Source organism: Pleurodeles waltl, chromosome 4_1, assembly GCF_031143425.1.
Source record: "Pleurodeles waltl isolate 20211129_DDA chromosome 4_1, aPleWal1.hap1.20221129, whole genome shotgun sequence".
Taxonomy (NCBI): domain Eukaryota; kingdom Metazoa; phylum Chordata; class Amphibia; order Caudata; family Salamandridae; genus Pleurodeles; species Pleurodeles waltl.
Genome location: NC_090442.1, coordinates 762435941 through 762443481, shown reverse-complemented (window position 1 = coordinate 762443481; position 7541 = coordinate 762435941).

Here is a 7541-nt window from a genome sequence, read left to right as displayed (position 1 = left end):
TAGGTAATCTTGATAGAATTTAAGCCAATTTTGATTAGTTATTTCAGAGAGATAGGAGATCAGAGTGAGGCAGGTTGATAGGGTTTGGAGGACCTATGTCTGAAAACAGAAGGATAAAAATATAGCCCCCTTGGTTAATGCAGATGAACGTGTGTCATTAAAATTGCGATCAACGGGTTCTATTGTCAGGAAAAGTGCTGTACGAATTCTGCATCTCAGAAAGAGAGCAGGGAAACATAGGCACATTGCCTTGTGGGTTCTGAACCGAAAACTGCTGTGTGATTGGTGACCCAAATACAATTACACCTAGTATACTCAGGAAGTGAGCAGTAGGCAGACCTAAGGGGCCTTAATCCACGAGGGCACAGGAGTTCAAGTACAATCATATTATGTTGAAGAAGAGAAGGAGTTTAAGGTTTTCAAGTGATATTAATACCTGGTTACAGTGCGGGAGAGAGCCAGTGAAATTATTTCCGAGACACAGTGCAACGCTTTACTCTCATGTTGCTTGCAACGTCCCTACGATAAATGCTGCCAAGTACGACATTGGTTCATTCTCTTCTCGGTATACTTGTTACACTTCCTAAGTGGTTTCATTGTCAAGGCATGGTGTGTGTGCCAAAGCTAGCTTGCTAGGGGCATTCTTCCGAGTCACCCTGGGCGGAATGGGAACCCAAAAGCAGGCCTGAAAAAATGCTCAAACTAGCCCTGCTCCCATTCTCTCTTCACAAAATCTCTCTCTTTCCACCCATCCATCCTCTCCACCTACTTCTCTCCTCTCGTTTCCCTCTCTGATTTATTTTCGTGTGTCTTTTGTGTGCTTCAAGGCATAAATTATAGGTGTCATTTCTAGTGTTTCCATAAGTTTAGTTTGACATGTGCTAGCTCCTATTTTCCAATTACAACAATTCAGAGCTGCAGTAGCAGACCAGAAGCCATGCATTTAATGCCACCCAAGCAGGCAGCGTAAATCTACATTGAAGCCCACACATGACATCTGACCTGTAGGTCACTGGTGTACTTTCTACTTTGGCCTTATTTTTTTTTTTGACTCTGGTCTTATTAAGGATCTATTTATGCCAATCAAAATTATCTGAAAGCACTACAGTTGTTGAGCAGACTCCCATAGTAGAAAATATCAGCAAACTCAGTTGAAAAAACGGAGAGAGCCATGCAAAAAACAGCTTATTCTTATAATTCAACTTTCAGTGACCTCTGGACCACAACATTCATCAGATAATGCATTTCTTGTCTCCAACTACAATATCAAGGAACTCATGGGGGTTTGTTTAGGGTTTTCCTACAATTCAGTCAACTTATGGCAAGTTGGGAAGGTCACGACTCCTGTGATTTCTGCAATTTTCTGCTTAGAGGCACTCCAAGAGGGTTCATTCTTTAGTAATGCCTCAGGGAGGATTATCTGAGGGCAGTGCTTAATTTGTAAAACAAAATAAGTGCCAGGGCTATGGTCGGGACGCCATGGCAGCTTGCATTTCGCATTGTCCCTGCCAGCTCTACCAATGGCAGTACCAACACAACTACTAATCATGACACTACAAGTGTGACAATTCAGACCCCCAAATTCCATAATAGTTTGGTCGGAATGTATTTCCCATTTAATGTATACTGAATCAATAAACAACTGTTGTTGTGCTAATTTCTAAATTGGATAAACCGTGCCACCATGTTGCAGACCGTCATAATTACTGGTGTTGAAGATTCAGTGTTAGTTTCGAGCACAGGACACCACTGGCACAAATAAGGCACTGCCTGATGGTGGTATCACATACTGGACAGGATTTTGCAAGGGGCACAGAGTAGGGAGAACAGTGGCACATGGAGTAGCAGAATAGAGACTCTGGAGATTTGGTGAACAGAGGAGGTTTCAAGAGTTACTCTCCCAGGGTACGTACGTATCATTATTAGGTCAGCATGCTGCCAGGTGGCCCTTGGTTCTCTCCTGCTTCCCCAATCAAAAAAGGCAGCCTTTCTGTTCTGGGTGATACAAAGCAGAGACGGCATAAAAAAAGAGACAGGAACCATTGCTCTGCACCTCATGACTGAGCATGGTGATGGATTCACTTCATGACAGTTCACACCTAGCCTCCCTTGTTGCATTTTTTTGTTTTTCTTCTTGCCCTTTTCGATTTCCTTTCCTTGATCATTAACCAATAGGTTGTGCTACTTGTGTAGTGCATGCATACCTGTTGCTTTCTACTAGGCTCTTGCTTCACTACTGGGAGCCTATGGTTCAATCTGGGGTTGAGTCACTTCTTTAACCTGAAGGTGTGCGTGCATTCCTTAGGTATTTACATTTTGTACAATTTTAAAGCAATACCCCTGAGGTGTCCCTGCATGTATATCGAGCCTGTTATTTACAGCTTCATAATCCTCTGCTGTTTCTCTCTCACCATCCTGATTTCTGCAAACTTCTAGCCAATAGAACCTTTTTGAATTTATTAAGTGCAAGGACTCTAGTCACTTGGGTCGCAGAGAAATGAAAAATAGTTGTCCTGGAAAATTACCTTGCAGTTGTGCTCATGTCAGCTAGAAGAGACAGTGAAAGCCCGAATTTCACATTTAAATAACATCTTATTTTATTTCACGAAGACAGAGGACAGATATGCACTAAGAACCCATTGGACTTCCATCAATGAGCCGATCCGCACTATTCGGATATACGGCGATGCTTGAAACTGTATGGCAAACAAGAATGGCATCAGAGCTACAGATCGATCGATTGTTGATTTTAGTTGGCCACGAAAGAATCTTCTGTCATGCCATATTCAACCATCTTCCCGGGAAGGACAGTGGCTCATTCCAGAAGATGGGTCATGACTCTGTCAGCCCTTTATGCAAGATTGCCGCTCGTCATCATTTGCAGAGTGTCCACATGCGGAGTTCACGTAACTACACAAAGCATTACTACTTAGAAACAGAAGAAGCAGAGAGTCAGCTGTAAAACAGCATGTGTTTTGTACCTTGTTTCAATGACATGCAGCTAATTACCAGCCACCTTTTCATTCTGATTATGTTGTGTACGGTGTACTGCTTGCTGAAAGCACCAACGCTGGTGAAGAAATAAATTAATTACCTCTAATTACTGTTCTCCATCTTTAGCACCTACCATAGATTCACATGCTGCCGTCATTTTAATAGGTACATCACTAAACGTATCCTTACACAGAGGAACCCTAAATCTGATGCCTGGTGAGTGAACCCAAAACCATAGATTTTTAGATTACTTCTGGATCAAGAGGACCTCTGCCAGGGAGAAGAGCTTGATGCTTGAGGAGGACCTGCCACTCTGCCTGCTGCTTTGCTGTGCTCACCTGCTGCAGCTGCTTCTGCCTTGAGAGTGAAAGGACTGGACTTTGCTTTCTGAAATACTGCTTGTGAAGTTTCTCCAAGGGCTTGGACTGAGCTTGCCCCCTGTTCTGAATTCTCAAAGACATCAAAGACATCAAAGACTTCATCTGCCAGTGTCTGGGCTCTTCTGCTGAGAGTCCTGACTTGCTAAGTGGTGCCAAATCCAGTCCCCGGGCCCTTAGAAGTGTAAAATGGTAATCTGAGAGGGAAAATCCACCCACAGCTGTGTGCGCATCAGAAAAATCGACCCAGCTACTGTCCCGTGGCTGAAAATTCAACGCAACACCTGCCTCGCAGCTGGAGAATTTATGCAGCACCTGATCTCAAGGCAGCCCCTTCGCACAGCACGTCAGAATTTTCCATGCATCGTCCCTGGGCGTCACAATCTTCAGTATCACTGCACAGACCTGAGGTTGCTTGTCTGGAAATTGACACATCCCTTCCCTGCATGGAAAGAATCAACGCATCGCTTACCCTGCAAGGAAAGAATCTACGCTCAGCCTCACTTGCGAGTAAGGAATCGATGCATTGCTTGCTTTTTTTACACATGCTCGCCCGTGCGGCATTATTTTTGTCGCATACCAGGTACTTTGGGCTAAAACATTGCATCCATTGATTTCTATGGATTACTAATCTTTTTCCTTTAAAAATTCATAACTTTGCTTGTGTATGTTGGATTTTTGTTGTTTTGGTCTAGTTTGATTTAGATCAATCTTGGCTATGTTTCTAAATTGGTGTGGATTCCTTTTGTGGTAGCTGTACAAATACTTTACACATTGCCTCAGAGATAAACCTGACTGCTTATGCCAAGCTACCAAGAGGGTGAGCAGGGGTTTTCTGAGCTGCGTATCTCCCTTACCCTGGCTAGAGTGAAGGTCCCTACTTGGACAGCCTTTAAACCGACTGCCAACTAGAGACCCCATTTCTAACACCACTGTTATATATGGTATTTTCTGTTCTCTTGTTTTTGACGTTTCTGTCTCAGTTTTGTACTTGGCACTGCTAACTGAGGATTAAGAGCCTAGTAGTTTACATTTCTTGTACGTTTCTCAAGGTCCCTTTTCACTCTGCTAATGAGAATTCTGTGCACTTGCAAATCTGACTTTTGGTTTCTGTTGCACATGCTCTCGTTTGAAGCAATGTAGGAAGAAAATCTGTAAAAGTAATGGAAATCTAGAATGGGTTGGCAGTAACTGCTCACTGCTAAGGTGAGGGGGACAATCTCTGGCTTTGTTTAGTAATATTGCATTTTGCTTCTTTTGCTGAATAAATCTATGCAGACTTTAGTAGGGGTGTGAGTATGTTCACCATATCTCCGACAAACTTTGAAAAGAATTCCAAAGGTTCTTTTCTTATGCTGAGGTGCATTGTGGGATTCCGAAACTTGAGTGCCAGCTATGCGGTAGTAGATCCGGTTCTTGTAACTGATTACAAGAATCTTGTTGTTGGCACCATTCTAACACACAAGCTGTCCTTCATCGAGTGGAACATGTGGTCCAGACAAGAGGTGATGTTGGTTGTGTTCTTTAGCCCATTGTTTAATCTGAAGTGAATTTGAGGTTTATCAGCATACCTTTGTGAGATCACCTGGGGCTGCTCCAGGAGATGAGCGAGGAAGCATATGTTGATCTTAAGGAGGAGGCACGAAAGGGATGACCCTTGTGTGGCACTGCAGGATGCAGGGATCTGATCCTGACTTTTTGACTCCCTCTGAAGAGAAATGAACACAATTCTAGTGCATGTGAGTGCTTTAATATTATTCACTGCTATTTCTAAGGGAAGCAGGGACTCTCATTCTCACAATAGGGAATTCAATTCAATCACGTGACTTTATGAAAGAAGAAATGCTGGAGAACTGTGTCACAGATAGTCATTTATTTTTTCGGTTCAAACTTCCTTTCTCTTTTTCATGATTAAATTTAATTCCCTATCCATTTTCTTGATTTCCTTTTGCTACATTAGTGTTCTGACATTTGTGTTGCATGTTGTATCTTTTTAGGAAGAGCATAGCAGCGCGTTAAGTGCTGCTTTTCCAACATGTTGGTATATATCTGGGCTTTTAACCACACCTACTGCACGCCCATCACTATCACTCATTCATGCACTTGCCCTTTAAAAGTCCTTTCTTTTGGTTGGTACTGCTTTATGTTTGTCCCTCCTAAGGGAAGTTTTGTTACTGCCTTGGCCATCGACCCTGTTACATGGAAAATTGCACGTTTGCCGATAACTTTGACTGCAAGCAAATTTATTTTTCCTTTTGTGTGTTTCCTTCATGCTCACAGAAGCGCTTTGAATTGGCTTGCTTATGTGAAACGTTTTACTTTTTATTTTCAGTTTGTGTGGCAAGAAAAGTCCAGTTAGTAATTTACAACGCTAATACCTCTAACTCGAGCAAAAGCGAGATCCACTGCATTGCAAATGCTTGTTTACTAAGTGGCACTTATTGCTCTACTTTATTCTGTTGGACCCCCTATTCTGGTGTAGTTTAGTGGAAGAAATGCCAAATAGCTCTACTTCTGCTGGAGTACAAGTGGCACTTGGTACAATGGAATGTGGGGAGGTCATTGTACTGTGGGACTTTTCTGGGCGAGGGCTTTTCCATTGGAGAATGTTTGGGTTTGAATTACAGCGAAGATTGGAGCAGCTGTGAGGGATGGCTGTGATGTTTCTCCTTAACAGAAATAAATCAATAAAACTCTGTCATCTTGCACAAGGCGGAGACTTGCCTTTTTGAAGAACTTTGACAGTACATTATTTTTATGCAAAACAACTAAAAGATTTTTAAATGGTTTTGATTAATGTCCTTCATTTCTATGGCTTATTTGCCAGCTAAGTTTTAAGTTGCCGAATCAGTGCTTAGGCGTTTTAAAAGAGAGCAGAGTCAAGATATTTATCACAATAATCGTTTATTTTAACTTCACTGCATGGCTATTCATCGTTTGTTCCATACCCTTATCCAGGTGGTAAGATTTGTTAAAACACTGTGGCTAGTTAGATTATTGTTCAGTCAGTGCATTTGAAGTTGCAAGCACACTTTTACAGCTATAATGTAGCCTAGTAATGCATTAGTGCTGTTTGTGGACTTGTGTCTGCAGTTTCATCCATTTTGAGATATTTGTCAGAACTAGCTGTTAAATGAAGCACGTTTATTATGGCTATTTATTATGTTCTTTTAATAAAAGACTTGTCATGTGCTAAGCATATGTCTTTCTTGACAATATCAATATTTTATATTTGCAGATTTCCTGTGCCCACATTTAGAACTTGAAAATGTATTCGAGCAAAGTATCTGTCTTCCTTTCCATTTGAAAGCTCAGAATACAGATATTTTTAGCACATTATGGTACCAACATCTGCAAATTATTGAATGACTAGTAGAGTGAGTATATAGGTTTTGCTTGTCGATTTCTGGGCTAGTCCTTTGATCAGTGGACCTTTTAGGTCTCGACTGAGACAATACATGTACTGTTGCTTGAAAAACATTTTATTACTTTAGAGAAGGCTTAGAGCCCATCCATTACTTACTTCATCACAGCCTTATTTCCTTGCTTCTCATTAGTCAGCGTGTGCCAGTTTCCCTTTTTGTGTTTGTTTCTTCCCTGGAGCATGGACCAAGTATTGATTAATTGTTTTGGTGAGAAAGGCCGAGAGGGGTAGAAGATTCAAAATTGCGCTCCACCAGCAATAAAACAAGTGTGTCCTCCTTTTCTCATGTGACTAATTCAAGGAACTGAGGCACATTGTAATGTGGTGGAGAAAATCATTCAAGTAGGCTTGTTGAGGCATATTCTTCTACTCCGGTAAATATGGTCTTTGCAATATAGAGCTTTAAGTGTGTAACACAGTAGTTTGAAAAGATGTGTTTCCATATAGGCAGTGAGTTTGGAAGGGCTCTGAGACACAAAGGCATTGATGTTTGAGCAGGAAGCCACTTAAACTCATTATGGAGCATCCTGAGGTTGCTAAAAATAGTGGTGGCGATGAACTGGTCTCTCATGGACAAGTTTTGTCCTGGATAATATCAGCGTTTTTGGGCGAGTCTGTTGGTATAGTTTGATTATCCGGCTCTTTGGGCTACTAGTTTTCGATCAATGGGAGATGGATTTCCCAAAGAGAAGGACCTCTGGGTTGCCCCCAGTTAACTTGAAACAACTGGCATTCATTCAATGTGC